Source organism: Aotus nancymaae, unplaced genomic scaffold (genome assembly GCF_030222135.1).
Source record: "Aotus nancymaae isolate 86718 unplaced genomic scaffold, 86718_ANA_hifiasm-v0.15.2.pri h1tg000067l, whole genome shotgun sequence".
NCBI lineage: Eukaryota > Metazoa > Chordata > Mammalia > Primates > Aotidae > Aotus > Aotus nancymaae.
In genome coordinates this window covers 2,389,340-2,414,175 of record NW_026988482.1, presented here as the reverse complement: position 1 = coordinate 2,414,175, position 24,836 = coordinate 2,389,340, and the positions used below count along the sequence as shown (strand labels likewise).

The 24,836-nt window shown below is 41.6% G+C and overlaps 1 non-coding gene across 1 annotated transcript; it reads left to right on the top strand.

Moving 5' to 3' along the window:
• The first annotated feature begins 548 nt into the window (after positions 1-548).
• Positions 549-665, top strand: LOC135270887 (U5 spliceosomal RNA). The gene has a single exon (XR_010339042.1). It is a non-coding gene; the product is annotated as a U5 spliceosomal RNA (small nuclear RNA).
• The last annotated feature ends 24,171 nt before the right edge of the window (positions 666-24,836 follow it).

Here is a 24,836-nt window from a genome sequence, read left to right as displayed (position 1 = left end):
TCATTACTGTCTCCATTCCACCTGGTTACATCTGAAATCATCTTTTTCATGTTTGGACATAGTGGCACTACCTCAAAGAGGTGAACTGGCTAACCTAAGGTAACCACAATAGACTGAAGCCTGCTGTAGAGGTCAGTGCTCTTGCCTTCTGGTCAAAAATGTTTCAATACCAACTTGGGCAACATGGCAAGATCCATCTCTACAAAAAAAATTTCTTTTCTTTCTTTTTTTTTTTTTTTGAGACGGAGTTTTTGCTCTTGTTACCCAGGCTGGAGTGCAATGGCGCGATCTCGGCTCACCGCAACCTCCGCCTCCTGGGTTCAGGCAATTCTCCTGCCTCAGCCTCTTGAATAGCTGGGATTACAGGCACATGCCATCATGCCCAGCTAATTTTTTGTATTTTTAGTAGAGACAGGGTTTCACCATGTTGACCAGGATGGTCTCGATCTCTTGACCTCGTGATCCACCAGCCTTGGCCTCCCAAAGTGCTGGGATTATAGGCGTAAGCCACTGCACCCGCCACAAAAAAATTTCTTAAAAAATTAGGTATGCTCTGGTTTCTCTTCATAACGAATAAATCTTTCGCCTTTTACTAACGATTTCCATGGAGAGGAACATTTATGAGTTTATAACTGAATTTTTTGATGTCCTCCTTAGGCAGGGCTCAAAAAAAAAAAAAAAGAAAAAAAAATTAGATGTGGTGGCATGTACCTGTAATCCCAGCTACGCAGGAGGCTGAGGCAGGAGGATTGCTTGAGCCCAGGAGTTCAAGGTTACAGTGAGCTGTGATCATGCCACTGCACTTCGGCCCAGGCAACAGAGCAAGATGGCAAGCCTGCCTCTAATACATAAATAAAATGAAAAATATGTTTTAACAGTTCTCTTTCTTATTAAATTACATTATGAATGGAATTACAAATAAATGGTTGAGTTGGAGAGGAGCAGTATTCTAATCACCCTAACAAACTGTTTTCATTTAAATTCTTGACTTATTCTTATCTATTTGCACATATAAATTTTACAAAGTTATAATCATAGTGCTGATGAACTTTTTCTTTCAAACCCCAGTACACACCAGAGGATCAACTTATATTCTGCCTTATTTTTTGTGCACGTATTGTTAAGCATTTTCCATGTTATTACATAGGTTAAATATCTATTTACGATTTTTTATTTTGAATTTTTTTGGAGAATGGGGAAATCACTATATTGCCTAGGCAAGTCTTAAACTCCTAGGCTCAAGCTATCCTCCTACCTTTTCCTCCGTAAGTGCTGGGATTACAGGCGTGAGCCACTGTGCCTGGACTATTTATTTTTATCATTCGTATCTTGTGTATTCATCTATATTTACTTAGAACTTGTAATGAATGAAGTAGCAGGCAAGATAGTGTCATGCAAAAACATAAATCTTTGCATCTTTGCTCTAGGGGAGTTTATATCTAGTCTGTGTTAATTGGCTACTTTGCTTTCCATCTTTTTTTTTTTTTTTGAGACTGAGTCTTACTCTGTCGCCAGGCTGGAGTGCAGTAGCACACTCTCCATTCACTGCAACCTCTGCCTTCTGGGTTCAAGCGATTCTCCTGCCTCAGCCTTGTGCGTAGCTGGGATTACAGGGGCCCACCACCACACCAGGCTAATTTTTGTATTTTTAGTAGAGATGGGATTTCACCATGTTGACTAGGCTGGTCTGGAACTCCCGACCTCAGGTGATCCTCGCCCCTACCCCTGCCTCACCTGCCAAAGGACTAGGATTATAGGCGTGAGCCACCATGCCCATCGGACACTTAAATTTTTAAAGGTGATTTACAAACTAAAAAAAAAAAAACAAAATCAGCATTTTTCAACTTTACCACAGAACTCTTTTCTGTTTGGACATGAATTGCCTTTGCTAATTTCGATTATATTATTTCTATGAGGCATTTTGAAAGATAACTACAGATGATATGTATTTTGTAGTACTTGTTTAATGTATTTGGGATAAGAAGTAAAACTACTTAGAAACACGGGTTAAATTTAATAGTGTTTCCTTCAATTTCCAATATAAAGGAAATTTCAAAGCCAAAACAATGGGCAATAAATAACTGCCAAAAATTTTACTGTTCTGATGGGGCGCGGTGGCTCACACCTGTAATCCTAGCACTTTGAGAGGCTGAGGTGGGTGGATCACCTGAGGTCAGGAGTTCAAGACCAGCCTGGCCATCATGGTGAAACCCCATCTTTAAAAAAAAAGAAAAAAGAAAAAAAAATTTTTACTGTTCAGTACTTCCAAGAGTTAATAAGACAGGGGAGGGAATTGGTTTATAAAACATATCTTCAAACAGGCCATATCATTTTATAATGATATGAAATGTGCATCAAAGAAGATTATTCTGAAACTCTATAAAGCATGGCAGTACCACCATTCTGGTAGATTATGAAAAGAGGAATTGGCTGGAGCCCATTAATCTGCATGAGAATTTGATTAAAATTGTTTTGCTTTAAATATATACATGGATATGTTGAGAGGGAGATACTTCTATTTAAAAAACATTAAATCAAGTAGGTACAGTCGGGTAAAAATGGGAAAGAAGTCATCTCATCCGACGGAAGGTACGAAGAGAAGGTTGTTTTGTTTTTGGGAGATTTAACCAGTCATTTGACCTGGATTAGGTTTTTCGTCTGTTTTTCTCTTGTGAGTTTTTCATTCTGTTTGCTGTGAATAAACTAATGCCTAAAAAGAGTTGCAGTAATGATAATGACACCGGCTCTCAAGAAACCATGGGAGGAGGGGATATGGGAGGCGTTTTGGATCCAGTCCACTGTATCCAATGATGCTCTTACCCAGGGAAAAGCTTTTTCCCTTATGTCAAACATGATTAACTATATTGGGTAACCTAAGAAATGTAATCAAATACACATTTGTATATAGATTAAGATAGGAAAGATTTTCAATTCTATCTTTTTTTTAGATTTTTAAAAATTTAAAGTATGATCTTCTAAATTTAACAAAGATTCTTGGGTTTTTTTCTTTGAGATGGAATCTCGCTCTGTCACCCAGGCTGGAGAGCAGCGGCGTGATCTCGGCTCACTGCAACCTCTGCCTCCCGGGTTCAAGTGATTCTCCCGTCTCAGCCTCCAGAGCAGCTGGGGTTAGAGGTGTGCGCCACCACACCTGGCTGATTTTGTATTTTTAGTAGAGATGGGGTTTCACCATATTGGCCAGGCTGATCTCGAACGCCTGACCTCGTGGTCCACCTGCCTCAGCCTTCCTAAGTGCTGGGATTAAAGGTGTGAGCCACCGAGCCTGGCTAAAAAATTCTTACAAAAGCAGTTTTTTATTCATTCATCAACTAAACATGTTTGGAATACTTAAACATGTTAAGTGTTGCCTAGGTGCTAAGCATATAAAGAGCAAAAAAGGACATGGTCGATTTGTTTTAATCTCATATTCTTTTTTTTTTTTTGAGACTAAGTTGCTCTGTTGCCCAGGCTGGAGTGCAATGGTGTGATCTTGGCTCACTGCAACATCTGCCTCCTTGGTTCAAGCAATTCTCTGCCTCAGCCTCCCAAGTAGCTGGGATTACAGGCCCCCGCCACCATGCCCAGCTAATTTTTTGTATTTTTAGTAGAAATGGAGTTTCACCATGTTGGCCAGGCTGGTCTTGAACTCCTGACCTCGTGATCCACCTGCCTCAGCCTCCCAAAGTGCTGTGATTACAGGTGTGAGCCACCGCACCTGGCCTGAATCTCATATTCTTTTGATAGGTACAGGTTAGAGTAAAATTTTTAGAACTACGTGGATTCATTGTCCCCTTCCTAGGGAGTAAAGAGCAGAATAGATGAGGAGAAAGATGAAATAATACTTGAGTGTTTAATTTTCCATTGCATTTTCCAGTTGACTAATTGTGTGTAAGCTTTCTATCAAGACAGTAACCATAATACTCTTATTTTTAGGTCATATCATTCGTTTAAATGAGGACTGGCTTAGCACATCTCTTGAGAAAGACCATATTAATATATGACCACCTCAGATATGGTGTGAGAAATTAAAAAAAATTATTAATGCATCCAAGTAGTCTTTATATTTTGTTATAATTTTGTTTTCTGGTGTCACTTGTAAATTTATTTTATTTCTTTTTCTGATCTTGCTCTGTGAAATCTTTTTCTGCCACAGCTAGAAAATAGTTTCCCTTCTATATTAAGAATTATATTTTTAGGGAAAAGAGTGTTATTGGTAAGATGACGTTTTTGGAGAATAATATGTAATTTACACTGACACAAGTGATAACTCTGAATTTCATCTTCTTGATGATCCCTCATTTAAATACACCAGTTTTATTTTTTCTTTGTTCTTTTTGGCATTGAATTTTTAACCTGTAATTTTGTAACCAGCCAATCTAAAAGTAAAGTACGAAAGTAAAGCAGATATTTTCAGACTAATAGTGACTTGAAAAGTATACTTCTGTTAAAGAATAACTTCAAAAAAGGTAAAATCATGACTCTCATACAGGTAGATATAAAGTGAACATGTGCTAAATATCTTACTTAACTCATTGTTAATGAGGGAACCAGTAAGATTTCACAGCCAGTTTAAAGGATAATTCAAAGAAGCACAAATTTATATGGAAAAAAGGAATTTTGAAATAAACTTGCAAATGTATATGAAGCTTTTTTTTTGTGGAGGTGGGTAGAGGGATGTGAATTATTTATTTTACGTCTATAGATAAAAATTATTTTGCATTGCCGTCAGTTATCCCCAATTTACAGAGTTGTAAAATAGCTCAAAGGTAACAAAAGGAACTGAGCCTCTGTATACAGAATCAGGCAGCTTGGAAAGGTGTGCTCTAAATAACGCATCATTTTTCACTGAAGAACAAAATGTTCCAAGTACACTCCCAAGTGACTTTTATTAGGACACTGCTAGAGAAATGCTTCATCAAAGGGAATGAGTAAGTTTTAAATAAAGAAGACAAAGAAGAGACAGGAGATCCCTCAAACGGGGTGCAGGGTATCCCACACCACAGCAGAGCAATAGGCCAGAGCCCAGCCAGCCCAGTGTCCAGAAGCAAGGGGACCTCCAAAGACGGTTCCAGGAAAACAGACGTGGAATTGGTGTGCTTGAGTATATGGAAAATCTAATTTAAAGGCTTTTGGTAGAGATGTTAAAACTTTTAGAGAACACTAATGATGAATAACAAAAAACAAGGTGAATTTGAAAATGAGGCCAGCATTAACTTTAGGAATCCTGGCTGCACAGGAATGGATATGTGATGCTACAGTTGGCTCATGCATGGTGAAACAGTACGTTGTCTAGGATATACCCTGGGGTTTGCTGTCTCACACTGAGAAATCAGGACATGGACACATATGGGTGGGCTAAGGAGTGGAAAGTTTAGTAGAGGAAAGGAGAGAGGAGAGCAGCTTTTTGCCACAGAGAGAGAGAGGAGAGAGGAGAGAAGAGACAGAGAGAGATCTGGAAAAGAAGGGGACTTCGTGGACAGCAGCAGGTTTTATAGTCAGGCTGGAGGAGGCAGTGTCTGATTTAGCAGGGCTCACAGATTGGTTTGATCAGGTGTGATGTTTACATAGCACACGGGAAGGCTGGTTGCCCCACCCCAATCTTATTATGCAAATGAGCTTTCCAGTTGGTGGTGGCCATCTTCTTTTCTTTTTTTTTTTGAACATATTCCGTAGTCTCACAGAAAAGGTGGGGGCCATCTTGCCTGCTCTACTGAACACGTGGCTGACAAAGAGAAGGAAAGATGGAAGCCGGGCGTCCCAGCACTTTGGGAGGCCAAGGTGGGTGGATCATCTGAGGTCAGGAGTTCAAGACTAGCCTGACCAATCTGGAGAAACGCCGTCTCTACTGAAAATACAAAAATTAGCTGGGCGTGATGGCATACGCCTATAATCCCAGATACTTGGGAGGCTGAGACAGGAGAATTGCTTGAACCCAGGAGGCAGAGGTTGCAGTGAGCCCAGATGGTGCCATGGCACTCCAGCCTGGGCAATAGAGCAAGACTCTGTCTCAAAAAAAGAAAAAAGAAGGGAAGATGGAGCCACCGTCTTGAACATCTAGTCCCTAGTTCCTGCTGGCAGTCACCCGTGCAAGCTCCCAGCATGCTTGTCTGTGTCTGCAGCTTGCCTTTACAGGCTGCTCTCTTTTTTCCTTTTCTTTTCTTTCTTTTTTTTTAAAGATGGAGTTTCACCATAATGGCCAGGCTGGTCTTGAACTCCTGACCTCAGATGATCCACCCACCTCGGCCTCCCAAAGTGCTAGGATTACAGGCATGAGCTACCACACCTGGCCCTTCTTTTCTTTTCTTTTTTTTTTTTTTTGAGACTGAGTCTCCCTCTGTCACCCAGACTGGAGTGGTTTGATCTCGGCTCACTGCAACCTCCACCTCCCAGGTTCAAGTGATTCTCCCGCTTCAGCCTCCTGAGTAGCTGGGATTACAGGCACCTGCCACCACACCCAGCTAACTTTTTTATTTTTGTAAAGATGGGGTTTCGCCATGTTGGCCAGGCTGGTCTTGAACTCCTGACCTCAGGTGGTCTGCCCACCTTGGCCTCCCAAAGTGCTGGGATTACAGGAGTAAGCCACGGAGCCTAGCTAACAGGCTGCTGTTTGTTAGAAAATGATTTGGGGCTGCCTTTCATTAAAAATAAAAGCCTTACCAAGGACTTCTATACACTCACTATCTGCCTGAATGATTTTTTTTCTCAACTCCTATATCAATTATAATGTAAATATTGACTATTTATTCCTCCAAAAATGTGATAAAGCTATGCTGGGATGATGGGGAGGAGAAATGATAGATGTACATGTGGGAAGGTTGGTCATCCACCAGACTCATTAAGCAATGTCTAAAAATAAGGCCGGTGGCAGCGGCTCACGTCTGTAATCCCAGCACTTTGGGAAGCTGAAGTTGGAATTGGAGACCTGTCACAAAACCATGGCTCTACAAAAATGTTTAAAAAATTACCCAGGTATAGGCCGGGTGTGGTGGCTCACGCCTGTAATCCTAGCATTTTGAGAGGCTGAGGTGGGTAGATTACTTGAGGTCAGGGGTTCAAGACCAGGCTGGCCAACATGGTAAAACCTCATCTTTACTAAAAATAAAAACATTAGCCAGCATGGTGGTGTATGCCTGTAATCCCAGCTACTTGGGAGGCTGAGGCAGGTACATTGCTTAAACTTGGGAGGCAGACGCTACAGTAGGCCAGAATCATGCTGCTGCACTTCAGCCTGGGCAACAGAGCGAGACTCTGTCTCAAAAAAAAAAAAAATAGCCAGATGTGGTGACGTGTGCCTATCGTACCAGCTACTCGGGAGGTTGAAGTAGGAGAATCACTTGAGTCCAGGGGATCTGGCTGTAGTGAGCCATGATTGTGCCACTGCACTCCAGCCGGGATGACACAGCCACAGCCGAGCTCAAAAAAATAATTTTTTTCAAAAAATGATAAATTAACAAATAGCCACAGAAGCATAGTACCCGCAAATGTGGAGATAAATACCAGAAAAAAATAGCTAGCAGAGCTTCCAATGACTGCCTCTGGGGAGTGGATAGCAGTTGTAAGAAAGCACAAGGCAGAGAATGGGTGTTTTTCATTAAAAACTTATATACATAAATTTACACATATATCCATGTATAATTATGCATCTATGTATTAAAAATAAATTTGAAAAAAGAGTTATACCTAAAAAATGAGTATCTATCACTAAATGCTGGTGTGGTATTGGCAATCTCAAACATTTACCAGTGATTATAAATGGCCATGGCCATTGTGAAAGATCTAACTGAATGAGTATTTATTTATTTATGTATTTATTTATTTAGAGATGCAGTCTCACTCTGCCACCAGGCTGGAGTGCAATGGTGCAGTCTCGGCTCACTGCAACCTCTGACTCCCTGGTTCAAGTGATTCTCCCATCTCAGCCTCCCGAGTAGCTGGGATTACAGGCATGTGCCACCACACCCAGCCAATTTTTGTATTTTTAGTAGAGACAGGATTTTACCATGTTGGCCAGGATGGTCTTGATCTCCTGACCTTGTGATCCGCCAGCCTTGGCCTCCCAAAGTGCTGGGATTACAGGCGTGAGCCACTGCGATTGGCTGCTATTTATTTATTTATTTATTTGTAATGGAGTCTTGCTTTGTGGCCCAGGCTGGAGATAGTGATGCAATCTCAGCTCACTATAACCTCCTCTCCCGGGTTCAGGCAATTCTCTCTCAGCCTCCCAAGTAGCTGAGATTGCAGGCATGCACCACCACATTTGGCGAATTTTTGTATTATTAGTAGAGATGAAGTTTTGCCATGTTGGCCAAACTGGTCTCGAACTCCTGGTCTCAGGTGACCTCCCTGCCTCAGCCTCCCAAAGTGTTGGGATCACAGGCATGAGCCACCGCGCCTGGATTGACTGATTGATTGATTGATTTTGAGACAGCGTCTCACTCTGAGGCTGGAGTGCAGTGGCACAATCTGAGCTCACTTCAACTGCCCCCCAGGCTCAAGTGATTCTCCCACCTCAGCCTTCCGAATAGCTGGGACCACAGGTGTGTGCCATCACACTGGGCTAATATTTGTATTTTTAGTAGAGATGGGGTTTCGCCATGTTGGCCAGGCTGGTCTAGAAGTCCTGACCTCAGATAATCTACTGACCTTGGCCTCCCAAAGTGCTGAGCTTACAGGAGTGAGCCACCATGCCTGGTCTCCAATGAAATATATATTTTTTAAATTCAAAACCACAATCAGAAGAACCCCAGTGAAATTTTAAATATGTATATTGTGGACCAAACTCTGATTTTTTTCTTTTTATCTTGCCCAAATTCCTATCTAAGGGGTCTGGGGATCCATACCCTACAAATCATAAATTCTCATCAGGTGGGTTGTATTTAACACTATATATCGTTACTGACTTTCCAGCCAGACTCTGACATAACGTTACAAGACAAGGAAAAAAATCAAAATATTTTACCCCAAAACATGTTTCTTTGCCATATTTTGAAATGGCCCTGCAAAGCTGTTCTTTGTGGGAGAAATTTTGCTCTATAAAAAAACTCCATTAACATAGCTAGATCTTTTTCTTCCAGACCATCCCAATCCTAAAGAGATTAACTAAGATCTGAATAGGAGATATTTGTTATGTATCGTCTCTAAGGGCAGCCGCTTTAAGACTTCAAAAGAACTTTGGTCTCCACAATCTTTATCTTAATCTGAACATTCCCTTTCTATCACTCCCAGGTCTTTAGACAAACTCAACCAATTGTCAACCAGAAAATGTTTAAATTCACCTATAGCCTGGAAGCCCCTGCTTTGAGTAGTCCTGCCTTTCTAGACCAAACCAATGTATTACTTAAATATATTTGACTGATGTCTCATGCTGCTCTGAAATGTATAAAACTAGCCGGATGTGATGGCTCACACCTGTAATCCTAGCAGTTTGGGAGGCCAAGCTGGATGGATCGCCTGAGGTCAGGAGTTTGAGACCAGCCTGGCCATCATGGCGAAACCCCATCTCTACTACTAAAAATACAAAAACTAGCCGAGTGTGGTGACACACGCCTGTAATCCCAGCTACTTGAGAGGCTGAGGCAGGAGATTTGCTTGAACCTGGGAGACAGAGGTTGCAGTGACCCGAGATTGTGCTACTGTACTCCAGCCTGGGCAACAGAGCAAAATTCCATCTCAAAAAAAAAAAAAAAAAAAAATTAAGAGAAAACATGAACCATAATCCATATTCTTGGTTTCTTTTAAATTTCATGGTTCATGTTTTAGATAATTTTGTGAGATTATAAAGCGCGGCTAGTGTTGGAGATAAAGGTAGTTTATATGCTGCCAGGTTATCTAACACTGAATTCGGTTTTCGTTTTGTCTGTTTTTCAGCAAAAGACCTTTACCTGGGTCTTTTGTTCTCGCAGTCATTATATATACACAGAGAAACAAACCCACCTCATTGCAGCTTATGTTGTTTGAGAGAGCAGTTTCCTCTACTAATTTTTTCTGCTTCAGTTGTTTGAATTAAACTTGAATTACATTTTCCTCAGCCATTTAAAAAAATCCAGTATCAAGAAAGCTGAATGTAAGCTTCGTGGCAACAGGAAATTTTGTTTTGTTCACGGATCCATTCTAAAAGCAGTGCTGGCACGCTGTAGAGTAAACAACAGACAGCTCCTGACCTTCGCACTTTTTGACTGTAACAAATATAAACAATATAAAAACATTTAAATTTAAAAATGAGCCAGGTGTGGTGGTGCGTGCCTGTAATCCCAGTACTTTGGGAGGTCAAGGCTGGTAGATCGCTTGAGTCCAGGAGTTTGAGACCAGCCTGGGCAACACAGTGAAAACTCTTTTCTACAAAAAATGCAAAAATTAGCCAAGCGTGGTGGCATGTGCCTGTGGTCCCGGCTACTCGGGAAGCTGAGGTGGGAGAATCATTTGAACCCAGGAGGCGGAGGCTGCTGTGAGCCAGGATCATGCCACTGCACTCCAGCCTGAAAGACAGAGCGAGATCCTGTCTCAAAAAATAAATAAATAAAAGTATTTTCTGCCATAAGCCTAATTCCCCAAAGCAACTATTGTTAAGTAGTGTATATCCTTGCACATTTTTTCTATGTGCATCTACTATTTTTCTCAGTTCTTAGAGAGGGTGTACATATTTTATATGTTAATTTTCCATTTATATTTCTTATTTTGTTTAGTTTCTCCTTTTTCCTCTTAGGAACAACGATAAATATAGCAAGCATTGACACTTAAAAAAAAAAAAAAAACCCTTAATTTCAATAGGATTTGGGGGAACAGGTGGCGTTGGGTTACAAGAATAAGTTCTTTAGTGGTGATTTCTGAGATTTTAGTGTACCCGTCACCCAAGCAGTGTACACTGTACTCAGGGTTAGCTTTTATCCCTCACCCCCTCCCACCCTTTCCCCGAGTCCCCAAAGTCTACTGTGCCATTCTTAAGCCTCTGCATCTTCGTAGCTTATCTCCTACTTACAAGTGAGAACATAGGATGTTTGGTTTTTCATTCCTGAGTTACCTCACTTAGAATAATGGTCTCCAACTTCATCCAAGTTGCTGAGAAATAAACCACAACTTCTTTATCCATTCGTTGATTGATGGGCTGGTTCCATATTTGTGCTGCTATAAACATGCATGTGCAAGTATCTTTTTTCTTTTCTGAGACGGAGTTTTACTCTTGTCGCCCAGGCTGGAGTGCAGTGGCTCGATCTCAGCTCAGCGCAACCTCCGCCTCCTGCATTCAAGCAATTCTCCTGCCTCAGCCTCCTGAGTAGCTGGGATTACAGGCTTGTGCCACAATGCCTGGCTAATTTTGTATTTTTAGTAGAGATGGGATTTCTCCATGTTGGCCAGGCTGGTCTCGAACTCCAGACCTCAGGTGATCCGCCCGCCTAGACCTCCCAAAGAGCTGAGATTACAGGCATGAGCCACCATGCCTGGCCCATAAGTATCTTTCTTTGTATAATGATGTCTGTTTTTCTGGGTAGATACCCAGTAGTGGGATTACTGGATCAAATGGTAGTTCTACTTTTAGTTCTCTAAGAAATCTTCACACTGTTTTCCGTAGTGATTGTACTTCTACAATCACCTTCTGGTTTACATGCCCACCAGCAGAGTAATAGTGTTCCCTTTTTACCAAATCCACGATAACATCTATTTTTTTTAAAAAATTTTTTGATTATGGCAATTAGCAAGCATCAACACTTCTGCACTATGGCATCAACTGTAATTCATTCCTATCTTCAGTCACTGTGTTGGTATTTCAAGATCGTTTAGTAAGTTAAGTCACATCCTGAAATTTCCAAAAGACAGATTCTAATTTTTTACTAAAGTGCTGTGTGAGCTTGGGCAAATTATTCAACATCTCTATGCATTTGATTAGATTCCTTCTCTATGAAATAGAAATAGCCAAGGGATTGGTGTAAATAGTCAGCAAAGGAAAATGAGTAACGAATGGATCTTCCACGTCTCAGGATCTGATTCCATATAACCACTGAGCAGGAATCAAATAAAATGCATTTGTTGCAACTTTAAGAGCCAATAATAGTCTTTTTAAAAGACCTATTTAATTGGTGAGTAAAATCATTTAAAATACATACTTCAAAGATTTGAATATTGGAATACTAATTCATCATACAATCAACATATCAGAAAGCACCTACGATTTATGAATCACAAACAGTATAAAATACTTGCAACAGTTACATAGATCACTTAGAATGAGTCAGAATTAGAATGAAAACATCTTCTGGATGTACTAGTGTATTAAAAAAAAATTCTCCCTAATTTTGTAAATGCATTTACCGATACAAGTTCAAACTTGATTCTAATTCATTATATTTTAAAACAATCTTCAAGGTATAAAGGAGTTGCTCTGAGTTTTAGCATGAAAATGCTGAGAAAATATAATTAATGTGAGATTAAAAAAAAAAGACTCAACTGAAAAACTTAAGCCACTTTTAAAGCCTTCTAAGAAATCTATTTCCCTGAAAATTTTCTTTATTCAGTATGGTTGAATTAAATTTAACCTGGCAGGAAATTCAGTTTCACAAGTTTATTAGACACATACAAAGAATGTTGTCCATTGCCTCCCTTGACGGATACCTAACCTGATAGCAATTTGTGCTAATGGGCAATGAATAACTTAGTGCGTGTTATTTTATGGGCTCTTCACTGCCAAATCACGAAGGCTTTTACAACTGGCTGCCTAAGAATAGCAGGGCACAACGGGAAACATGTTGAAATATTATTGAAAACAATATTGGAATTAAAACGAAAAGGTATCCTTTGTTATCATTCGGGACCCATAGCATTGTTTCATTATGCTTGCTGCCTTAACTGGCTTTATGGAGTTTGGAACACTAGTTACTGAATTTTAATACGTGAAATCCACACCTAAAAAGAGCGGACCATGACCCCACAGAGGTCTAAAAATACCCTCTGAGGCCTTCAGAGCTTGATTCTGTTACAATATTCTTAGGTTGCCAAATTAAGAATTACTGCTAATGGAGATGGTACCACATGCGGGAGATTTGGTTTCATTGTTCGGTTTGTCCACCCATGAACCACAGGAATATTTCGTGCCGCATGTAAAACTTATCACATTTCTGCTTCCTTTCTGCTGAATAAGAAAATCTATTTATAGGCTACATAACATGAAAAGCATGGCAGGGTTTTCTTTCAGGCAATAAAAAAATGTAATGTAAGTCTTCCCTTTTAATGAAAAACAAACAGTTTGGCAATGTAATTTCGTAACTGCTTAAAAGAGGAATCACCTACTGAAACAGATCTTTTAGTCTTCTAACAGTGTGTAAATTTAAAACACCTCTGTGTTGTCCATACATAATAATTTTTTTTCTTTTTTGAGAAGGAGTCTTGCTCTTGTCACCCAGGCTGGAGTGCAACGGTGTGATCTCAGCTGACTGCAACCTCCACCTCCCAAGTTCAAATGATTCTCCTACCTCAGCCTCCTGAGTAGCTGGGATTACAGGCACCCACCACCACACCCGGCTAATTTTTTGTATTTTAAGTAGAGATGAGTTTTCACCATGTTGGTCAGGCTGGTCACAAACTCCTGACCTCAGGTGATCCACCTGCCTCAGCCTCCCAAAGTGTTGGGATTACAGGTGTGAGCCACAGTGCCCGTTCTATACATAATAATTACACACTTATGTCTCAATGGGTAATGAGGTACCAAGACTTGAAAGGTACATTCTAACACTCAATAAATGGTTAGTGGTAGCCTAGTGTGAGAGGAGGGAAAAAGGAAGGAAGGAAGGAGGGAAGGAAGAGAAAAAAAATGAAGAAAAGAAGGGAGAAAAAGGAATGAAGAAAAGAAGGCAAGAAAGAAGGAAGAAAGGAATAATAAACTGCACCTAAAGTCAGCTTGTGTTCTCAATTAGATCGGTCATCTCATGAATTTGTCTGTTGCGGTTCCATTTTGAGACATAAGTAACATTTATTAAGGATACTGCTTTAGGTTATATTCATGTAGGCGGTGCTCTATTTGTTCAAATGGTATTATTACGAATCAGTTAGGCAATTCTCTATATGCAACTAAAGTAAAAATGCTAAGCAAACGTATATATGGGAGCGGTTAAGAGGATATTATGTCATTCTAGCTGTTTTCTGCTTTAATTGATTTTTTCAAATGCTATAGAAAAATATGAATAAAGGAATGCTTATTATTCATTACAGCATTGTTTTTAATTACCAAAAACGAGAAGGAATTTATCCATTAATAGATATGATTGAATAAATATATACATCCTACTACTGAATAGCAGTTACTAAAATGAGCTCAGCACATGGAAAATTTTCAAAACGAATTATTAACTAAAAATGCAAGCATAGAAAAATACATTTGTTATGATTTCATTTATGTAAAATATTCAGTTATATATGTGTGTGCAAATACTTATAAAAAAGGAAAGGAACTTTGAGACTGCTTGAATTTTTTTTTTTTTTTTCCTGCTGTTCCTGTTTTGAATTGAATCTTTTATAATAGAATAGGATATATTTATGTGTTGATTATAAAATTTTTTTTTTTTGAGACAAAGTCTTACTCTGTTGCCCAGGCTGGAGTGCAATGATGTGATCTCGGCTCACTGAAACCTTCGCCTCCTGGATTCAAGCGATTCTCCTGCCTCAGTCTCCCAAGTAGCTGGGATTACAGGCACCCACAACCACACTCAGCTACTTTTTGTATTTTTAGTAGAGATGGGGTTTCTCCGTGTTTGTCAGGCTGGTTTCAAACTCCTGACCTCAGGTGATCCACCTGCCTCGGCTTCCCAAAGTGCTGGGATTACAGGCATGAGCCACGGTGCCTGGTCTGAGTTACTTACAAAATTAAATAGACATCTGAACGTAGCAGTTATATTTAGGTTCGAATTGGTTCATTGCATGTTTAGTTTAGCATGCAGCTGGGTACAAAAATTAGTCTCTTTATTTCTTTTGGTTTCTGATCAGTTTTAAGGCAGCTATTAATATATTACAGTTACTGCTTAAAACATATGGACATTCATTCCATCTAATTTCCTAAAACTCTGTCAATCTCAGAGAAAACTCACTTGGGAAGTTTCAAGGAGAAAAGTCCAGGAGCTCTGCCCTTTGCTGGTCTTGGGATAAAATTCTCAAGAATTACTTTTAAAAGTAATTCTTTATTATAGTTTTTATTCATAATCATAATTTAATAATTTCCTCAATATTCTTCTTATATAACAAGGCTTTTCTCTGAGGCTCTGAACGGATGAAGCATAAACCTTCTAAATCAGGACCAGTGAAATTTTCTAAAGAGAAATCGAACACACAAACAAGTAACAACTCCCCTCCCAAAAAATAAGCAAGATACCAGGAGGAGAAACAGTTTAATTCACGTTGCTCTATCAGTGAAAATGCCTTTGGCTGCAGATACCCCGAAACGATGACTCGATTCACCTAACGAGGAAAACATATACTTTCACTTAGCAAGAGATTTTTCTAAGAAGATTGCCTGGGAAGAGAATGGGTCCCCAACAGAGGTTCTGAGAAGTGGGCTCTTGTTTCCAGCTAAGGGTGGATCAGGAACTATAAGAACAGAATGTCTGGCCCGTGTCATAGGAGTTGTAGTTGGAAAGGTCCTACAGGATAGTGTCCAAAGAATCCATGAAACCATCTTTAAGTATGACTCAGTTTGAAACATCTGCCAAAACCAGAGCGTGCAAAGCCATCTTAAAATAGTACCAGTCAAGGAAGAGCTTTCTGCTTCCCGTTCTTCTCCCTCTTCGTGTTCCCGCTGAGAGGGGTCAGCTACAGCAGCTGGGAATGTGAGGGAAGGTGAACAAACAAAACAAAGATTACCACGCTCCCTTTCGCAAAGACAGATGGCCTGCCGCAGCTACGCCCTAACTGGGTAGAGGAGTAAGTGGAGGGAATCCCTTTTTTTTTTTTTTTTTTTTTTTTTTTTGAGATGGAGTCTCCCTCTGTCGCTCAGGCTGGAGTGCAGTGGCGCTATCTTGGCTCACTGCAACCTCTGCCTCCCGGGTTCAAGCGATTCTCCTGCCTCAGCCTCCCAAGTAGCTGGGATTACAGGCATGCACCACCAGACCAGGCTAATTTTTGTATTTTTAGTAGAGACAGAGTTTTACCATGTTGGCCAGGATGGTCTCGATCTCCTGATGATCTGCCCACCTCGGCCTCCCTAAGTGCTGGGATTGCAGGCGTGAGCCACCACGCCTGGCTGGGAATTCTATTTTTTTTTTTTTTTTTTGAGACGGAGTTTCGCTCTTGTTACCCAGGCTGGAGTGCAATGGCGCGATCTCGGCTCACCGCCAACCTCCGCCTCCTGGGTTCAGGCAATTCTCCTGCCTCAGCCTCCTGAGTAGCTGGGATTACAGGCACGCGCCACCATGCCCAGCTAATTTTTTTGTATTAGTAGAGACGGGGTTTCACCGTGTTGACCAGGATGGTCTCGATCTCTTGACCTCATGATCCACCCTCCTCGGCCTCCCAAAGTGCTGGGATTACAGGCTTGAGCCACCGCGCCCGGCCCGGGAATTCTATTTTTAATGAAGGTTAAGGCTGGGTGCGGTGGCTCACGCCGGTAATCCCAGCACTCCAGGCAGTCTAGGCTGGTGGATCACCTGAACTCAAGAGTTCGAGACCATCCTGGCCAACATGGTGAAACACCATCTCTACTAAAAATACAAAATTAGCTGTGTGTGGTGGCACATGCCTGTGATCCCAGCTATTCAGGAGGCTGAGACAGGAGAATTGCTTGAATCTGTGAGGTGGAGGTTGCGGTGAGCCGAGATTATGCCATTGCACTCCAGCCTGGGCAGTAAGAACGGAAACTCTATCTGAAAAAAAAAAAAAAAAAAAAAAAAGAAGGTTGAACTGTTGATTAACATAATGGCCTGGGCATTGGAGTTTCACCTTCAAGTCTGTGTAATGTGGTTTAAAGTGAAGATTCAACTTTGGATTACTTAAGCATGAAGAGGAAATGGAGAACCTGGATTATCCTCCAAGGATCTAGGAACAAATTCCTTTATTGAATATAATTTTCTGAGGGATAGTGGGAAATAATAGTTTCCCGAGATCTACTGATTAGAAATGGTTCCATTTCTTTTGTGTCTTTAACTGCTCCCTCTATATTGGCTACTTTGCACAATCCCGTTTAAACATCTTCACGTCACCTCTATTCTAAAACTAACACCTCACCTCCAACGGCAGCTACATTGACCTCTTGCTCTCTTCTTCCTTTTAAAGTCAAACTTCCAGAAAAAATCAGGTGGGTGGCACGGATGTGTCTCCCAGGACCCTGAATTCCTGATTTCAGCAGTGGGCACATGATTCTGACCCCACGAATCATAATGAGCCATCTCTATGGGAACAGTGATTGATCTGAGGAGTAGGTCTGTGACAGTTTCAGTCAGAGTACTACTTCCTTGACATTGCTACTCAGGGCTGAGAAGCCCCGACCTCCTGGGAAACCTAGTTTTTGCCTCCACTGCCTTACTGATCACGCACTTGCAAGATTAAGTATTTCCAATATTTATTATTATTAACCACGTATTACATCTTTATGCTAGTATCGCTGTAGTATATGTTACTAGACCTGGAATGACTAGAGTAAGGTATATGCATATATATTTTTGAAAAACAGCTTTACTGAGATATAATTCCTATATTATACAGTTAATCTATTTAAAGTACACAGTTCAGTGGTTTTTAGTACATTTATAAGTTGCATTTATAAATGTTTTTTAGTACATTTAGTACATTTATAAGTTTAGTACATTTATAAGTTGTGCAACTTATAAATCTATCACTGATACAGAATGGCTGGGCTCCCAGCTAAACCCCACACTTAAGCCTGGAAGCACAGCCTTGAAAACAGCTGAGCCCGTTTTTCCGCCCAAGGGTTGCTTTTTCGGCCCGCCACGCCCCTCCCGTGGGCCCGTGAAAGGCTTCAGCTGGCCGGGCGGTGGGACGCGAGCGGAGCGCTGCGGGCTGCGGGCGGGGGTCGCCTCCTCTCAGCGCCCCCGTTCCAGTTCCCGTCCTCCGACAGCCATCGCTCATTAAAGCCTCCGCTGACTCTGCTCCTCAGTCCGCTCCTGTGACCTGATGCTTCCCGGACTCCGGGGGGAACCGGGTGCCGAGGGGCAGGGCTCGGACGCCGCCGTGAGGCCCGCGGGGACCGGGCGCCCTGCGCGAAACGAGCGGCTCCAGCTCCCGCCACGGAGGGCGCTCGGGTGAAGGAACAGTCCCGCCTCCTCTGGGCCTGTCCAGGAAATGAAAAAGGGTGAGTTCAAAGGAGGGACTGTTGGATCTGTGTCTTTGCCGAGACCCTGCCACCTCGCTGTCTCCTTTGGGTACAAGGAATGTTGGCACCGTTTCCAGCCTCGCAGAGGTTTAGCTGGCCTGAACCGGGGGAGGGACAGTGATTAAAGAAACGCTTTTCAACAGAGCAAGCGGCTCTTCGCCGGGTGCCACCGCTTTTGTACTTTAAGCTGTTTTTCTTTTCTAAGCGAGTTCTTTTCCTACCCCAGCACTTTGCTTATGATAGGGACGCAGCAGAGGAGCAAGCCCTCCTGGCCGATAGCTGCAAACTTGGCAAAGTCCATCTGGGACTTAATCTAAATGAATCCGTGCAGCCTCTGAAACACTGAAGCGCTTTATTTTTTTTGTTCCAAACTTGATTCTAAGCTTCAGGTTGAAGCCCCAGAAAGGAAAACCAGATCTGAGGGGTCCAAAGCCAGGTAGCAGGCGCAGTGCCAATGGGCAGGACCAGTTCCTGCCAGCGGAAGGAGGCCATGCTCCATGGCATAAATGAAGCCCAGTCAACTCAAAGGGGAGGTAGAGGCATAGATGAGTGTGGGTAATTCCTATTTTCCCGGCCCTCCCCGCTTGGTGGGTGCATGCCACCTTGGCACCCATGGGTGGCACCTGCCAGGGTCGCCAGGACTCAGACAAAAAGAAGAAAAAGGGGGAATGCCTGCTTTCTCTCTCCCTCACACCCCAAGTTTTCACTGAAGAAAGGGAATGAGAGATGCCAAATTCCCTGTCTTTCAGAACGGGTAACCAACAAACTTTACCGCCTCCATTTTATACTCAGAAATGCACCTCCACTTTAGAGGACCTCCTGAAAGTGGCCGCCACAGTCTTTTAGACACGAGAAAGAGGCAGAAGCTTTAATGACCACCATGCAAGCCCACAGACCCCAGAATTCCTAAGGTTCACCTGTTAACTGCTACAGATGTGGCAAAAGCAGTGATCCCTCTCATAATCTTTAACTGCTTCCATGCAAGGTTTAATCTCTTTCACCAGGCTGAGGCAGTTTGGAGTACAGTGTTGCTAGTATATTTCACTTCTTATTTCTGTAATATTTCTTTTTTTAAAATTATATGTTAAGTTCTGGGGTACATATGCAGAATGTGCAGGTTTGTTACATAGGTATACATGTGCCATGACAGTTTGCTGCATCCATCACCTGGTCATCTACATTAGGTATTTCTCCTAATGCTATCCCTCCCCTAGTCTCTCACCCCTCAAGAGGCCCCAGTGTGTGATGTTCCCCTCCCTGTGTCCAGGTGTTCTCATTGTTCAACACCCACTTATGAGTGAGAACATGTGGTGTTTGGTTTTCTGTTCTTGTGTCAGTTTGCTGAGAATGATGGTTTCCAGCTTTTTATTTTCCTGCAAAGGACATGAATTCATTCTTTTTTATGGCTGCATAGTATTCCATGGTGTATATGTGCCACATTTTCTTTATCCAATCTATCACTGATGGGCATTTAGGTTGGTTCCAAGTCTTTACTATTGTGAACAGTGAGGCAATAAACATATGTGTGCATGTGTCTTTATAATAGAATGATTTATAATCCTTTGTAGTGGGATTGCTGGGTCAAATGGTATTTCTAGTTGTAGATCCTTGAGAAATTGCCACACTGTCTTCCACAATGGTTGAACTAATTTACACTGCCACCAAGAGTGTCAAAGTATTCCTATTTCTCCACATCCTCTCCAGCACCTGTCTCCTGGTTTTTTAATGATTGCCATTCTAACTGGCGTGAAATGGTATTTCAAGGTGGTTTTGATTTGCTTTTCTCTAATACCAGCGATGATAAGCTTTTTTTCATGTTTGTTGGTTGCATAAATGTCTTCTTTTGAAAGTATCTGTTCATATCATTTGCCCACTTTTTGATGGGGTTGTTTAGTTTTTTCTTGTAAATTTGTTTAGGTTCTTTGTAGAGTCTGGATATTAGCCCTTTGTCAGATGGGTAGATTGCAAAAATTTTTTCCCATTCTATTGGTTACCGTTTCACTCTAATGATTGTTTCTTTTGCTGTATAGAAGCTCTTAAGTTTAATTACATTGCATTTGTCTATTTTGGCTTTTGTTGCCATTGCTTTTGGTGTTTTAGTCATGAAGTCCTTGTCCATGCCTATGTCCTGAATGGTGTCGCCTAGGTTTTCTTCTAGGGTTTTTATGGTGTTAGGTCTTATGTTTAAATCTTTAATCCATCTGGAGTTAATTTCTGTATAAGGTGTAAGGAAGGGATCCAGTTTCAGCTTTCTGCATATGGCTAGCCAGTTTTCCCAACACCATTTATTAAATAGAGAATCCTTTCCCCATTGCTTGTTTTTGTCAGATTTGTCAAAGATCAGATGGTTGTAGATGTGTGGCATTATTTCTGCAGCCTCTGTTCTGTTCCATTGGTCTATATCTCTGTTTTGGTACCAGTACCAGGCTGTTTTGATTACTGTATATTTATAGTATATTTGTAGTCTTGTAGTCTGTTTTGAGGTCAGGTAGCGTTGTAGTATATTTTGAAGTCAGGTAGCATGATGCCTCCAGCTTTGTTTTTTTTGCTTAGTATTGTCTTGGCTATGTGGGCTCGTTTTTGGTTCCATATGAAGTTTAAGGTTTTTTTTCCAGTTCTGTAAAGAAAGTCAATGGTAGCTTGATAGGGATAGCATTGAATCTATAAATTCCTTTGGGCAGTATGGCCATTTTCACAATATTGATTCTTCCCAAGCTTGAGCATGGAATATTTTTCCATCTGTTTGTGTCCTCTCTTATTTCCTTGAGCAGTGGTTTGTAGTTCTCCTTGAAGAGGTCCTTCACATCCTTTGTTAGTTGTATTCCTAGGTATTTTATTCTCTTTGTAGCAATTGTGAATGGGTATTCACTCATAATTTAGCTCTCTGTTTGTCTGTTACTGGTATATAGAAATGCTTGTGATTTTTGCCCATTGATTTTGTGTCCTGAGACTTTGCTGAAGTTGCTTATCAGCTTAAGGAGATCTTGGGCTGAGATGATGGGGCCTAAATATACAATCATGTCATCTGCAAAAAGAGACAATTTGACTTCCTCTTTTCCTAATTGAATATCCTTTATTTCTTTTTCTTGCCTGATTGCCCTGGCCAGAACTTCCAGTACTATGTTGAATAGGAGTGATAAGAGAGGGCATCCTTGTCTAGTGCCAGGTTTCAAAGGGAATGCTTCCAGTTTTTCCCCAATTCAGTATGATATTGGCTGTGGGTTTGTCATAAATAGCTCTTATTATTTTCAGATACGTTCCTTTGATTCCAAGGTTATCGAGAGTTTTTAGCAAAAAGTGCTGTTGAATTTTGTTGAAGGCCTTCTCTGAATCTATTGATATAATCATGTGGTTTTTGTTTTTGGTTCTGTTTATGTGATGGATTACATTTATAGATTTGCATATGTTGAACCAGCCTTGCATCCCAGGGATGAAGCCAACTTAATCGTGTTGGATAAGCTTTTTGATGTGCTGTTGGATTCGATTTTCCAGTATTTTATTGAGGATTTTTGCATCAATGTTCATCACGGATATTGGCTTGAAATTTTCTTTTTTAGTTGAGTCTCTGCCAGATTTTGGTATCAGGATGATGTTAGTCTCATGAAATGGGTTAGAGAGGATTCCCTCTTTTTGTATTGTTTGGAATAGTTTCAGAAGGAGTGGTGTCAGCTCCTCTTTGTACCTCTGGTAGAATTCAGTGTGAACCCGTCTGGTCCTGTACTTTTTTTGATTGGTAGGCTATTAATTGCTGTCTCAATTTCAGACCTTGTTATTGATCTATTCAGGGATTCAACTTCTTTCTGGTTTAGTCTTGGGAGTATGTAAGTGTCCAGGAATTTATCCATTTCTTCTAGATTTACTGATTTATTTGCATAGAGGTGTTTGTAGTAATCTCTGATGGTAGTTTGTATTTCTGTGGGATCAGTGGTGATATCCCCTTTATCATTTTTTTATTGCATCTATTTAATTCTGCTCACTTTTCTTGTTTATTATTCTGGATAGTGGTCTATCTACTTTATTGATCTTTTCAAAAAACCATCTCCTTGATTGATTGATTTTTTGAAGGGTTTTTTGTGTCTCTATCTGTTTCAGTTCTGCTGTAATCTTAGTTATCTCTTGTCTTCTGCTGGCCTTTGAATTTGTTTGATCTTGCTCTTCTAGTTCTTTTGGTCGTGACATTAGGGTGTAGATTTTCTATGTTTCCTTGTTTCTTTTGTAGGCATTTCGTGCTATAAATTTTCCTCTAGACACTGCTTTAAATGTGTTCCAGAGATTCTGGTATGTTGTGTCTTTGCTCTCATTGGTTTCAAAGAATATCTTGATTTCTGCCTTCGTTTCATTGTTTATCCAGCAGTCATTCAGGAGCAGGGGTTGCTCTTCTCAAGGAATCGCTTTGTGGTGCCCTCTGTACTTGAATTTGAATGTTGGCCCGCCTTGGTAGGTTGGGGAAGTTCTCCTGGATAATATCCTGAAGAGTGTTTTCCAACTTGGTTTCATTCTCCCCAACACTTTCAGGTACACTGATCAAATGTAGATTTGGTCTTTTCACATAATCCCACATTTCTTGGAGGCTTTGTTCATTTCTTTTCACTCCTTTTTCACTAATCTTGCCTTCTCACTTTATTTCATTGAGTTGATCTTCAGTCTCTGATATCCTTTCTTCTGCTTGGTCGATTTGGGTATTGAAACTTGCGTATGCTTCGTGAAGTTCTTGTGCTGTGTTGTTCATCTCCATTAAGTCATTTATGTTCTTCTCTGTGCTGGTTATTCTAGTTAGCATTTCATCTAACCTTTTTTCAAGGTTCTTAGCTTCCTTGCATTGGGTTAGATCATGCTCCTTTAGCTCGGAGAAGTTCGTTATTACCCACCTTCTCGAAGCCTGCTTCTGTCAATTCCTCAAACTCATTCTCTATCCAGTTTTATTCCCTTGCTGATGAGGAGTTGTGATCCCCTGGAGGAGAGGAGGCATTCTGGTTTTTGGAGATTTCACACTTTTTGCGCTGGTTTCTTCCCATCTTCGTGGATTTATGTACTTTTGGTTTTTGAAGCTGGTGGTCTTTGGATGGGGTCTCTGAGTGGACATCCTTTCTTTTAATGTTGCAACTATTTCTTTCTGTTTGCTGGTTTTCCTTCTAACAGTCGAGACTTCCTGCTGCAGGTCTGCTGGAGTTTGCTGGTGTCCACTCCAGACCCTGCTTGTCTGGGAATCACCTACGGGGGCTGCAGAACAGCAAAGATTGCTGCCTGTTCCTTTCTCTGGTAGCTTCATCCCGGAAGGGTACCTGCCAGATGCCTGCCAGAGCTCTCCTGTATGAAGTGGCTCCCAGTCAGGATACACTGGGATCAGGGAGCCACTTAAGGAGGCAGTCTGTCTCTTATTGGAGGTCGAGCACTGTGCTGGGAGATCTGTTGCTCCCATCAGAGCTGCCAGGCAAGGAAGTTTAAGTCTGCTAAAGCTGCACAACTGCCCCTTTTCCTGGGTGCTCTGTCCCAGAAAGGTGGGGCCTTTATTTATAAGTCCCTGACAGGCTGCTGCCTTTTCCCAGAGATGCCCTGCCCAGCAAGAAGGGAGTCAAGTGACAGTCTGCCTGCAGATGACTTGCTGAGCTGCCATGGGCTCTGCCCAGTTGCTGTGTAAACTTCCCAGTGACTTTGTTTACACAGGTGAGGTTAAAACCAGCCACCCGGACCTCAGCAATGGTGGATGCCTCTCCTCCCACAAAGCTCGAACGTCCCTGGTTGAGCTCAGACTGCTGTGCTGGCTGTGAGAATTTCAAGCCATTGGATCTTAGCTTGCTGGTCTTCATGGAGCCAGATCACTTGGCTCCTTGGCTTCAGCCCCCTTTTTCAGGGCAATGAATGATTCTGTCTCACTGGCATTCCAGGCACCATGGGAAACCATGGGAAACCATGGGAAAAGCGCAGTATCTGAGCCAGACTGTTGGGAAAAGTCCCTAATGGCTTCCCTCGGCTAGGAGAGGGAGTTCTCTGGCCCCTTGTGCTTCCTGGGTGAGGCGACTCCCCACCCTGCTTCAGCTCACCCTTCTTGGGCTGCACCCACTGTCTAACCAGTGCCAATGAGATGAACCTGGTACCTCAGTTAGAAATGTGGAGATCACTTGCCTTCTGCATTGCTCTCGCTGGGAACTGCACTCGAGCTGTTCTTATTTGGCCATCTTGGTGGAAATCCCTTCTGTAATATTTCACGCTAGATTCTTTCCTTGTATAATACATGCTTGATCCATGCATATTTAACCTCGTAAAGCTTGTTTTTTTCTCTCACCTAGAGGCCATCACCAAACAAGCAGGCAACCAGAGCCTTGGACTATGGCTCCCTTTTGCTGGAGGTCCTTGGGTAGACCTCTGGGAGGAATCTATCTGCCATCTTCCTTAAACAACAGAAAGACTGGCCATTGTCCATATTCTAATGGCGGTTAGATGTGCCTCTCCAGAGGGGGGAAATGGTACAGAATGGCTTGGCTCCTGACTAAATTCCACCCTTAATCCTGGAACCACAGCCCTACATGAAAACAGC